The sequence below is a fragment of the Triticum dicoccoides genome, chromosome 2B (assembly GCF_002162155.2).
Source record: "Triticum dicoccoides isolate Atlit2015 ecotype Zavitan chromosome 2B, WEW_v2.0, whole genome shotgun sequence".
NCBI classification, from domain to species: domain Eukaryota; kingdom Viridiplantae; phylum Streptophyta; class Magnoliopsida; order Poales; family Poaceae; genus Triticum; species Triticum dicoccoides.
In genome coordinates, this window is record NC_041383.1 from 17,916,472 (window position 1) to 17,930,759 (window position 14,288).

Genomic DNA, 14,288 nt, shown 5'->3' on the forward strand with positions numbered 1-14,288 from the left:
CAATAATGTTATGCTTGCGAGGGTCAGGTCGCTTGACAAGTTCCCAAACATTATTCAGCTTGAACTGTTGAAGTTCTTCTTGCATGGCTTGAATCCATTCAGGTTCCATAAAAGCTTCAGCAACTTTGTTGGGTTCTGATATTGACACAAACGAAAAGTGCCCACAGAAGTTTTCTAGCTGTGTTGCTCTTGATCGAGTGAGCGGACCAGATGCATTGATGCTGTCAATTATCTTCTCTATTTGAACTTCATTTGCAACACGGGGATGAATAGGACGAAGATTTTGCTCTGGCTGATCATTGTCATCATTGGGAGGATTGTCTTCGGTCTGAGCATTGTCTTCAGGTTGATTTGGTGCGGAGATGATAAGTTCCTCTTCAGGCTGTGCTTCAAAGGGCATGATTTCACTAGTTCCCATCAGCTTGATAGACTCGTTTGAAGGAGCTTCATCTAGTGTACTTGGCAGAAACTCTCTCTGTGAACCATTGGTTTCATCAAATTTCACATCCACAGTTTCAACAATTTTGTAGAGATAAAGGTTGAAGACTCTGTAGGAGTGTGAATCCTTTCCATAGCCAAGCATGAAGCCTTCGTGAGCCTTAGGTGCAAATTTTGACTTGTGATGGGGATCCTTGATCCAGCATCTAGCTCCAAATACTCTGAAGTAACTGACGTTTGGCTTCTTGCCAGTTAGGAGCTCATAAGATGTTTTGTTCAGAAGCTTATGGATGTACACACGGTTGATGATGTGACATGCTGTGTCAATAGCTTCAGGCCAGAACTTTCTCGGTGTCTTGTACTCATCTAGCATTGTTCGAGCCATCTCAATGAGGGTTCTGTTTTTGCGCTCAACGATGCCATTTTGCTGAGGTGTGTATGGAGCAGAGAATTCATGAGTGATTCCCATTATATCCAGATACAGATCAAGTCCAGTGTTCTTGAATTCAGTGCCATTGTCACTTCTGATATGCTTGATCTTCACACCATAATTGTTCATTGCCCGATTTGCAAAGCGCCTGAAGACATCTTGCACTTCAGTCTTGTAGAGAATTATATGAACCCATGTGTATCTTGAGTAGTCATCAACAATGACGAAGCCATAGAGACAGGAAATTGTTGTGAGGGTGGAGTAGTGAGTAGATCCAAATAAGTCCATGTGTAACAGCTCGAAGGGTTGAGATGTTGTCATGATTGTCTTCGAGGGGTGCTTTGCCCTTGTCATCTTTCCAGCTTCACAGGCACCACACAAATGATCCTTCTTGAACTTGACATCTTCGATGCCTATGACATGCTTCTTCTTGACAAGTGAGTGCAAATTCCTCATGCCAGCATGCCCTAGCCTTCGATGCCAGAGCCAGCACTCTGAAGCTTTTGTGAGAAGACATACGGCAAGCTGTGGACCTGCCGAGAAATCTACCATGTATAGATCATCTTTTCGATACCCTTCAAAGACTAGAGATTTGTCAGATTCCATTAGTACAAGGCAACGATATTTGCCAAATATCACAATCATGTTCAAGTCAGAAAGCATTGAGACAGACATTAAGTTGAAACCAAGGGATTCAACAAGCATCACTTTATCCATGTGTTGATCCTTTGAGATTGCAACTCTACCTAGACCCAATACTTTGCTTTTACCAGTGTCAGCAAATGTGATTTGGCTGTTGTCGGATGGACGTAAGGTTGAGTCCATGAGAAGACTTCGATCACCAGTCATATGATTTGTGCATCCACTGTCCATAATCCATTCTGAAGCTTTTGGTGATGTACCCTATAGTGCAGTTAGGAGGATAGGCTTCACAAGAGTGATGTGAAGCATAAGCATTTGACACATATAGGGTAAGTCACATCATATATCAAAGTTAGGACATAGTATGACTGATAAGAGATTCAGATTTGAAGTATATAGAATGACACTTTAGCGTGCGTCCTAAATGAGTTTTAGGTCCCCAGCAATAGTATCGGACGCCATTGATTGCTGGCTGGAGACCACATTCTGCAAAAGAGAGTTAATTCTTCTTCACCACCCACATTTTCAGGTGTGGCTTAGAAGCAATGAGTCTAAGTGCAGCATCTGAGAATTTCGGCTTCGAAGCCCTAGCAAATAGCCTTGCAGGAGATGAATGATACTCATGTGAATAAGCAGAAAAGTTCTTAGTTCTATGAACATAGCGGTTTGAAGACACACACTCATATTCATGGGTCTGAGTATGATTTCCCTGCAAAACATTGGCGTTAGGGTGACTCAAGTGAGTCCTGTGTTCGTAAGTAGCCGTTGGACCATATGATGCCTTTGGTCTGGGGTTTGTCTTCTTCCCTGGTGGTGTCATGATGACATTCACTAGAAGATTCTCAAGGCAGCTTTTGGGAACCCAGATCTTCTTCATAGGAGGTCCATTCCTGCAGTTAGTACCAATATACCTGGCAAACACTTCACCATTCTGATTTTTGAATAGTTTATAGTTTGCATCAAAGGATTCATCAATGATAATAGGATTAGCATAGGTAAATCCAGATAAAGTGGATGGATCCACTGAAGGTTCCTTTGCAGCAACCCATGTGGTTTTGGGATACTGCTCAGGCTTCCAGTAGGAACCATCAGCATTCATTTTCCTCTCAAACCCAACACCCTCTTTCCTAGGGTTTCGGTTCAGAATCTGCTTTTTGAGGACATCGCAGAGTGTCTGATGTCCCTTCAAACTTTTGTACATCCCTATTTCAAGCAATGTCTTCAACCTAGCATTTTCATCAACAATACGAGTGGTATCCTCTGCAGAGGGGTTAGTAACCACTTCAGTAGGTGAAGACAATGAAACAGCAGCAGTAGTGGAACATTCAGCAACAGATGTAGCGTTATCACGCTCAATGCATTTTAGACATGGTGGCTCAAATCCATCCTGAGTGGAACTGATCTGTTGAGCGCGAAGTGACTCATTCACCTTTTGAAGATCTTCATGAGCCGCTCTCAATTTCTCAAGCTCTTGTTTCCTTTGAAGATAATCATAGGAGAGCCTTTCGTAAGTAGTTGAGAGTGATTCATGACGACCTTCAAGTTCTTGGTACTTAGCATGAAGATTTTTTATGTCATCAACTAAGGACTGTGAACGTGTCATTTCAGTGTCCAACAGGTCATCGCTTTTGTCTAACAATTTTTGAGTATGTTCCATAGCCTTTTGTTGTTCAGTTGCAATTTTAGCAAGTGTTTTGTAGCTGGGTTTGGATTCACAATCAGAGTCATCTTCACTTGACGTTTGAAAGTAAGCATCGTGGGATTTTACCTTGGCACCACGTGCCATGAAGCAGTAGGTGGGAGAAGGATCATCTTCGTCATTAGCTTCAGCATTGGTGTGGAAGTCATTGTCTTCAGTGTTGAAGATGGACTTGGCGACATAGGCTGTGGCTAGAGCCAGACTTGCAACGCCAGGGTCGGACTCCTCTCCAGATTCCACCTCCGCCTCCTCAGAAGCAGACTCCTCCTCTGAATCCATTTCCTTGCCAACAAAAGCACGAGCCTTGCCAGATGAGCTCTTCTTGTATGATGAAGACTTGGAAGAAGACTTGGAAGACTTTGAGGATTTCTTCTTCTTCATGTCATCAGAATCATATTCCTTGCTCTTCTTCTTCTTCTTCTTCTCATTGTCCCACTGTGGACACTCAGATATGTAGTGACCAGGTTTCTTGCACTTGTGGCAGGTTCTCTTCTTGCGGTCATGGGTAGAAGCTTCATCATTCTTGGAGCTGGATCGTGAAGACTTTCTGAAGCCCTTCTTCTTGGTGAACCTCTGAAACTTCTTCACAAGCATGGCAAGTTCCTTTCCAATGTCTTCAGGATCATCAGAACCACAGTCAGATTCTTCTTCAGATGAGGAAACAACTTTTGCCTTCAAAGCACGAGTTCGGCCATAGTTTGGGCCATAGATATCTCTTTTCTCAGACAGCTGGAACTCATGTGTGTTGAGCCTCTCAAGTATATCAGACGGATCGAGTGTCTTGAAGTCAGCACGTTCTTGTATCATGAGGGCAAGGGTGTCAAAGGAGCTGTCAAGTGATCTCAGCAGTGTCTTGACGATTTCATGCTTGGTGATCTCAGTGGCGCCAAGAGCTTGAAGCTCATTTGTGATGTCAGTTAGACGATCAAACGTGAGCTGGACATTTTCATTGTCGTTTATCTTGAAGCGGTTGAAGAGGTTGCGAAGAACACTAATCCTTTGATCTCTCTGGGTTGAGACGCCTTCGTTGACCTTGGATAGCCAGTCCCAGACTAGCTCCGACGTTTCCAGAGCACTCACACGGCCATACTGTCCTTTGGTCAGATGACCACAGATGATGTTCTTTGCAGTAGAGTCCAGTTGAGTGAACTTCTTGACATCAGTGGGGGTGACACCTTCACCAATTTTGGTAACGCCATTCTTGACGACATACCAGAGGTCGACATCAATGGCTTCAAGATGCATACGCATCTTATTCTTCTAGTAGGGATATTCAGTTCCATCGAACACGGGGCAAGCAGCGGAGACCTTGATTATCCCTACAGTCGACATAGCTGAAACTCCAGGTGGTTAAACCGAATCACACAGAACAAGGCAGTACCTTGCTCTGATACCAATTGAAAGTTCTAGCATCGACTAGAGGTGTGGGGGTGAATAGGCGATTTTTATGAAAGTCTTCAAAGCTTGGAAGTTTCGAAGACAAACAACAAAAATAACCTAGTTGATATGCAGCGGAAGATAAACTACCATAAGCAAGCCATAGTCAAGTATGTAATGATGTGAAAGTACAAGACTAATAGCAGCTAAGTAGTAGGGATCAGGATGGAAGATAGTATGAAGCCAATCAACAGTAGTAGTCAAACAATGAAGTCAAACAGATAGACATATGGGCAGTGACTTCACGAAGACAAACTTAAGTAAAGGATGGAAAGGGATAGAACCAGTTGCTTGTTGAAGACACATGATTTGTTGGACCAATTTCAGTTGCTGTGACAACTGTACGTCTGGTTAGGGAGGCTGAGATTTAACTCAAAAGACCGTGTCTTCACCTTATTCCCCTTGAGCTAAGGACACCCAGTCCTCGCCCAATCACTCTGGTAAGTCTTCAAGGGAGACTTCCAAACCTTCACAGACTTCGTTCACCGGCAATCCACAATGACTCTTGGATGCTCAGAACGCGACGCCTAACCGGCTGGAGGATACACAGTCCTCAAGTGTAATAAGTCTTCAGGTCACACAGACAGAAAGACTTTAGTGCTGCCTAACACTCTTTGGCTCTCGGTGTTTGGGCTTTGTCCTCGCAAGGATTTTTCTCTCTCAAATGCTTCGAGGTGGGTTGCTCTCAAACGACAAAAGCCGTATACTAACTCTGAGCAGCCACCAATTTATGGTGTAGGGGGTGGGCTATTTATAGCCACTAGGCAACCCGACCTGATTTGTCCAAAACGATCCTGGGTCACTAAGGAACTGACACGTGTTCCAACGGTCAGATTTCAAACACACGCGGCAACTTTACTTGGGCTACAAGCAAAGCTGACTCATCCGGCTCTGGATAAGGTTTGCTCTCATTGTCTTCGCTCGAAGACATAGGATTTGAGTTGAGCATCACTTCAGTCACTCTGACTTAGTTCACTTGGACCCCACTTAACAGTACGGTGGTTCCTATGACTCAACAAAGAAGAAAAGGAAGCAACGAAACCACACAGTCTTCACGCTCCATAGTCTTCACGCAATGTCTTCTCATGTCATAGTCTTCGATATGAATATCTTCTCATACCACCATTGTCTTCAATGTCTTCATACTTTTTTAAGGGTCATCTTCGGTAGGTAAGCCGAATCAATGAGGGACACAACCTGTGTTATCCTACAATTCTCACAAACACATTAGTCCCTCAACCAACTTTGTCGTCAATACTCCAAAACCAACTAGGGGTGGCACTAGATGCACTTACAAGAGTGCGTATAATCCTTGGACTCAACATTAATCAAAAGAACTCATATACTTGTTGCAAAAATTTAGAAGTCATCAAAAACTAAAGTACTATGCACATGCTCCTAGGGGGATAGATTGGTAGGAAAAGACCATCGCTCGTCCCCGACCGCCACTCATAAGGAAGGCAATCAATATATAAAATTGTGCTCCAACTTCATCACAAAGCGGTTCACCATACGTGCATGCTACGGGAATCACAAACTTTAACACAAGCATTCTTTAAATTCATCATCACCCAACTAGCATGACTTCACTACCTCCATATCTCAAAACAATTATCAAGCTTAAAATTGATCATAGCATCCAATTCACTTTCTATGATAGTTTTTATTATACCCAGCTTGGATGCTCATCATTGTAGGACCAACTTTATGATCTTAACAAATACCATGCTGTTCTAAAAGACTCTCAAAATGATATAAGTGAAGCATGAGAGACTAGAAATTTCTTCAAAATTAAGACACCACCGTGCTCTAAAAGATATAAGTGAAGCACTAGAGCCAAAACTATCAAACTCAAAAGATATAAGTGAAGCACATAGAGTATTCTAGCAAATTCTAATCAAATAGGCTTCTCCCAAAAGGTGTGTACAGCAAGGATGATTGTGGTAAACTAAAAAGCAGAGACAAATATAATACACGACGCTCCAAGCAAAACACATATCATGTGGCGAATAAAAATATAGCTCCAAGTAAAGTTATCAATGAACGAAGATGAAAGAGGGGATGCCTTCCCGGGGCATCCCCAAGCTTAGGCTTTTGTCTATCCTTGAATATCTTGGGGTGCCATGGGCATCCCCAATCTTAGTCTCTTGCCACTCCTTACTCCATAGTCAATAAAAGCTTTACCCAAAACTTGAAAACTTCACAACACAAAACTCAACAGGAAATCTTATAAGCTCCGTTAGTGAAAGAAAACAAAACCACCACATAAGGTACTACAATGAACTCGTTCTTTATTTATTTTGGTGTTAAAACTACTGTATTCCAACTTCTTTATGGTTCATAAACTGAATTACTAGCCATAGATGCATTGAAATAAGCAAACAACACACGAAAAACAGAATCTGTCAAAAACAGAAGAGTCTGTAGCAATCTGTAACTAACGCAAACTTATGGAACTCTAAAAATCCTACGAAAATAGGAAGTCCTGGACAATTTGTTTATTGAACAGCAGCAAAAAGAATCAACGCAAAAACACGTTCCTGTGATTTAAGAAAATTATATTCGTGCATGCAAAGTTTCTGTTTTTCAGCAGAATCAAATCAATTATCATCGTAGGTTATCCTATAGGTTCTACTGTTGGGGAACGTAGTAATTTCAAAAAAATTCCTACGCACACGCAAGGATCATGGTGATGCATAGCAACGAGAGGGAAGTGTGTTGTCCACGTACCTTCGTAGACCGAAAGCGGAAGCGTTAGAACAACGCGGTTGATGTAGTCGTACGTCTTCACGATCCGACCGATCCAAGTACCGAACGTATGGCACCTCCGAGTTCAGCACACGTTCAGCTCGATGACGATCCCCGGACTCCGATCCAGCAGGGTGTCGGGGAAGAGTTCCGTCAGCACGACGGCATGGTGACGGTGATGATGTTCTACCGTCGCAGGGCTTCGCCTAAGCACCGCTACAATATTATCGAGGACTATTGTGGAGGGGGGCACCGCACACGGCCAAGAGATCTTGGAGATCAATTGTTGTTGTGTCTAGAGGTGCCCCCTGCCCCCGTATATAAAGGAGCAAGGGGGGGAGGCCGGCCAGCCCCTTTGGGCGCGCCAAGGAGGGGGGTGTCCTCCTCCTAGTAGGAGTAGGACTCCCCTTTCCTAGTCCATCTAGGAAGAGGGAATGGGGAAGGAAGGAGAGGGAAAGAAGAGAAGGAAAGGGGGGGGGGTGCGCCCCCCTCCCCTAGTCCAATTTGGATCCCTCATGGGAGGGGGCGCACCACCTCTTGGGCTGCTGCCCTCTCTCTTCCCTAAAGCCCACTAAGGCCCAATACTCCCCCGGGGGGTTCCGGTAACCCCTCCGGCACTCCGGTTTTCTCCGAAACTACCCGGAACACTTCCGGTGTTCGAATATAGTGTCCAATATATCGATCTTTACGTCTCGACCATTCCGAGACTCCTCGTCATGTCCCCGATCTCATCCGGGACTCCAAAATTCTTTGGTACATGAAAACTCATAAACTCATAATAAAACTGTCATCGAAACCTTAAGCGTGCGGACCCTACGGGTTCGAGAACTATGTAGGCATGACCGAGACACATTTCCGGTCAATAACCAATAGCGGAACCTGGATGCTTATATTGGCTCCTACATATTCTACGAAGATCTTTATCGGTCAAACCGCATAACAACATACGTTGTTCCCTTTGTCATCGGTATGTTACTTGCCTGACATTCGATCTTCGGTATCTCAATACCTAGTTCAATCTCGTTACCGGCAAGTATCTTACTCGTTATGTAATGCATCATTCCGTAACTAACTCATTAGCAACATTGCTTGCAAGGCTTATAGTGATGTGCATTACCGAGAGGGCCCAGAGATACCTCTCCGACAATCGGAGTGACAAATCCTAATCTTGAAATACGCCAACTCAACATGTACCTTTGGAGACACCTGTAGAGCTCCTTTATAATCACCCAGTTACGTTGTGACGTTTGGTAGCACACAAAGTGTTCCTCCGGTAAACGGGAGTTGCATAATCTCATAGTCATAGTAACATGTATAAGTCATGAAGAAAGCAATAGCAACATACTAAACAATCAAGTGCTAAGCTAACGAAATGGGTCAAGTCAATCACATCATTCTCCTAATGATGTGATCACGTTAATCAAATGAAAACTCATGTCTATGGTTAGGAAACTTAATCATCTTTGATTAACGAGCTAGTCAAGTAGAGGCATACTAGTGACACTATGTTTGTCTATGTATTCACACATGTATTATGTTTCCGGTTAATACAATTATAGCATGAATAATAAAAATTTATCATGAAATAAGGAAATAAATAATAACTTTATTATTGCCTCTAGGGCATATTTCCTTCAGTCTCCCATTTGCACTAGGGTCAATAATCTAGTTCACATTGCCATGTGATTTAACACCAATATTCATATCTGTATATGATTAACACCCACTGTTCACATCGTCATGTGACCAACACCCAGAGGGTTTACTAGAGTCAATAATCTAGTTCACATTGCTGTGTGATTAACATCCAAAGAGTACTAAGGTGTGATCATGTTTTTCTCGTGAGAGAAGCTTAGTCAACGGGTCTGTCACATTCAGAGCCGTATGTATTTTGCAAATATTCTATGTCTACAATGCTCTGTACGGAGCTACTCTAGCTAATTGCTCCCACTTTAAATATGTATCTAGATTGAGACTTAGAGTCATTTGGATCGGTGTAAAAGCTTGCACCGATGTAACTCTTTACGACGGGCTCTTTTATCACCTCCATAATCGAGAAATATTTCCTTAGTCCTCACTAAGGATATTCTTGACCAATGTTCAGTGATCTACTCCTAGATCACTATTGTACTCCCTTGCCAAATTCAGAGCAAGGTATACAATAGGTCTGATACATAGCATAGCATACTTTATAGAACCTATGACTGAGGCATAGGGAATGACTTTCATTCTCTTTTCTATTTTCTGCCGTGGTCGGGATTTGAGTCTTACTCAATTTCACACCTTTGCAACACAGGCAAGAACTCTTTCTTTGACTGTTCCATTTTGAACTATTTCAAAAACTTGACAAGGTGTGTACTTATTGCAAAACTTATCAAGCGTCTTGATCTATCTCAATAGATCTTGATGCTCAATATGTAAGTAGCTTTACTAAGGTCTTTCTTTTAAAGAACTCCTTTCAAACACTCCTTTATGCTTTCCAGAAAAATTCTACATCATTTCTGGTCGACAATATGTCACTCACATATACTAATCAGAAAGGCTGTAGTGCTCCCACTCACTTTATTGTAAATACAGGCTTCACCGCAAGTGTGTATAAAACTATATGCTTTGATCAACTTATCAAAGTGTATATTCCAACTCTGAGATGCTTGCACTAGTCCATAGATGGATCGCTGGAGCTTGCACATTTTGTTAGCACCTTTAGGATTGACAAAACCTTCTGGTTGCATCATATACAACTCTTCTTTAAGAAAACCATTAAGGAATGCAGTTTTGACATCCATTTGCCAGATTTCATAAAATGTGTCAATTGCTAACATGATTCGGACAGACTTAAGCATCTTTAGAGTTGAGAAAATCTCATTGTAGTCAACACCTAGAACTTGTCGAAAACCTTTTTGCGACAAGTCGAGCTTTGTAGATAGTAACACTACTATCAGCATCTGTCTTCCACTTGAAGATCCATTTATACAATATGGCTTGCCGATCATCGGGCAACTCCACCAAAGTCCACACTTTGTTCTCATACATGGATCCCATCTCAGATTTCATGGCCTCAAGCCATTTTGCGGAATCTGGGCTCATCATCGCTTCCTCATAGTTCGTAGGTTTATCATGGTCTAGTAACATGACTTTCAGAACAGGATTACTGTACCACTCTGGTGAGGACTGTACTCTGGAAGACCTACGAGGTTCTGTAGTAACTTGATCTGAAGTTTCATGATCATCATCATTAGCTTCCTCACTAATTGGTGTAGGAATCACTGAAACTGATTTATGTGATGAACTACTTTCCAATTCGGGAGAAGGTACAAATTACCTTATCGAGCTCTACTTTCCTCCCACTCACTTCTTTCGAGAGAAACTCCTTCTCTAGAAAGGATCCATTCTTAGCAATGAATGTTTTGCCTTCAGATCTGTGATAGAAGGTGTACCCGACAATTTCCTTTGGGTATTCTATGAAGACGCACTTCTCCGATTTGGGTTCAAGCTTATCAGGTTGAAAACCTTTTTCATATAAGCATCGCAACTCCAAACTTTAAGAAACGACCGCTTAGGTTTACTGCTAAACCATAGTTCATACGGTGTCATCTCAACGGATTTAGATGGTGCCCTATTAAACGTGAATGTGGCTGTCTCTAATGCATAACCCCAAAATGATAGTGGTAAACCGATAAGAGACATCATAGATTGCACCATATCTAGTAAAGTATGATTACGATGTTCGGACACACCATTACATTGTGGTGTTCCAGGTGGCGTGAGTTGCGAAACTATTTCACATTGCTTCAAATGAAGACTAAACTCGTAACTCAAATATTCGTCTCCACGATCAGATCATAGAAACTTTATTTTTCTTGTTACGATGATTTTCCACTTCACTCTGAAATTCTTTGAACTTTTCAAATGTTTTAGACTTATGTTTCATCAAGTAGATATACCCATATCTGCTCAAATCATCTGTGAAAGGTCAGAAAATAACGATACCCGCCGCGAGCCTTAACACTCATCGGATCGTATAAATCGGTATGTATTATTTCCAATAAGTCAGTAGCTCGTTCCATTGTTCCGGAGAACGGATTTTTAGTCATCTTGCCCAAAAGGCACGGTTCGCAAGCATCAAATGATTAATAACCAAGTGGCTCCAAAAATCCATCTTTTATGGAGTTTCTTCATGCGCTTTACACCGATATGACCCAAACGGTAGTGCCACAAATAAGTTGCACTATCATTATTAACTTTGCATCTTTTGCCATGAATATGTGTATTACTGCGATCGAGATCCAACAAACAATTTTCATTGGGTGTATGACCATTGAAGGTCTTATTCATGCAAACAGAATAACAATTATTCTCTAACTTTAAATGAATAACCGTATCGCAATAAACATGATCAAATCATATTCATGCTCAACGCAAACGCCAAATAACATTTATTTAGGTTTAACACTAATCCCAAAAGTATAGGGAGTGTGCGATGATGATCATATCAATCTTGGAACTACTTCCAACACTCATCGTCACTTCCCCTTCAACTAGTCTCTGTTTATTCTGTAACTCCTGTTTCGAGTTACTAATCTTAGCAACCGAACAAGTATCAAATACGCAGGGGCTACTATAAACATTAGTAAGGCACACATCAATAACCTATATATCGAATATACCCTTGTTCACTTTGCCATCCTTCTTATCCACCAAATATTCAGGGCATTTCCGCTTCCAGTGACCATTTCCTTTGCAGTGTAAGCACTCAGTTTCAGGCTTTGGTCTTCTTCACAGGAGTGACAACTTGTTTGCCATTCTACTTGAAGTTTCCCTTTCTTTCCTTTTGCCCTTTTCTTGAAACTAGTGGTCTTGTCAATCATCAACACTTGATGCTCTTTCTTGATTTCTACCTTCGTCGATTTCAACATCACAAAGAGCTCGGCAATCGTTTTCGTCATCCCTTGCATACTATAGTTCATCACGAAGTTCTAGTAACTTAGTGATGGTGTCTAGAGAATTCTGTCAATCACTATCTTATTTGGAAGATTAACTCCCACTTGATTCAAGCGATTGAAGTACCCAGACAATCTGAGCACATGCTCACTAGTTGAGCGATTCTCCTCCATCTTTTAGCTATAGAACTTGTTGGAGACTTCATATCTCTCAACTCGGGTATTTGCTGGAAATATTAACTTCAACTCCTGGAACATCTCATATGGTCCATGACGTTCAAAACGTCTTTGAAGTCCCGATTCTCACCCGTTTAAGCATGGTGCACTAAACTATCAAGTAGTCATCATTTTGAGCTAGTCAAACGTTCAGAACGCCTGCATCTGCTCCTGCAATAGGTTTGTCACCTAGCGGTGCATCAAGGACATAATTCTTCTATGTAGCAATGAGGATAAACCTTAGATCACGGATCCAATCCGCATCATTGCTACTAACATCTTTTCAACATAGTTTTCTCTAGGAACATATCAAAATAAACATATGAAAGCAACAACGCGAGCTATTGATCTACAACATAATTTGCAAAATACTACCAGGACTAAGTTCATGATAAATTTAAGTTCAATTAATCATATTACTTAAGAACTCCCACTTAGACAGACATCTCTCTAGTCATCTAAGTGATCACGTGATCCAAATCAACTACATCATGTCCGATCATCACGTGAGATGGAGTAGTTTTCAATGGTGAACATCACTATGTTGATCATATCTACTATATGATTCACGCTCGACCTTTCGATCTCCGTGTTCCAAGGCCATATCTATATATGCTAGGCTCGTCAAGTTTAACCTGAGTATTCCGCGTGTGCAACAGTTTAGCACCCGTTATATTTGAACGTAGAGCCTATCACACCCGATCATCACGTGGTGTCTCAACACGAAGAACTTTCGCAACGGTGCATACTCAGGGAGAACACTTCTTGATAATTAGTGAGAGATCATATTAAAAAGCTATAGTCAATCAAAGAAAGATAAGATGCATAAAGGATAAACATCACATGCAATCAATATAAGTGATATGATATGGCCATCATCATCTTGTGCTTGTGATCTCCATCTCCGAAGCACCGTCGTGATCACCATCGTCACCGGCGCGACACCTTGATCTCCATCGTAGCATCGTTGTCGTTTACGCCATCTATTGCTTCTACGACTATCGCTACCGCTTAGTGATAAAGTAAAGCAATTACAGGGCGTTTGCATTTCATACAATAAAGCGACAACCATATGGCTCCTGCCAGTTGCCGATAACTTCGGTTACAAAACATTATCTTCTCATACAATAAAATTAGCATCACGTCTTGACCATATCACATCACAACATGCCCTGCAAAAACAAGTTAGATGTCCTCTACTTTGTTGTTGCAAATTTTACGTGGCTGCTACGGGCTGAGCAAGAACCGTTCTTACCTACGCATCAAAACCACAACGATATTTCGTCAAGTTAGTGCTGTTTTAACCTTCGCAAGGACCGGGCGTAGCCACACTCGGTTCAACTAAAGTGAGAGAGACATACACCCGCCAGTCACCTTTAAGCACGAGTGCTCGCAACGGTGAAACCAGTCTCGCGTAAGCGTACGCGTAATGTCGGTCCGGGCCGCTTCATCTCACAATACCGCTGAACCAAAGTATGACATGCTGGTAAGCAGTATGACTTGTATCGCTCACAACTCACTTGTGTCCTACTCGTGCATATGACATCTACGCATAAAACCAGGCTCTGATACCACTGTTGGGGAACGTAGTAATTTCAAAAAAATTCCTACGCACAAGCAAGGATCATGGTGATGCATAGCAACGAGAGGGGAGAGTGTTGTCCACGTACCCTCGTAGACCGAAAGCGGAAGCGTTAGAACAACGCGGTTGATGTAGTCGTACGTCCTCACGATCTGA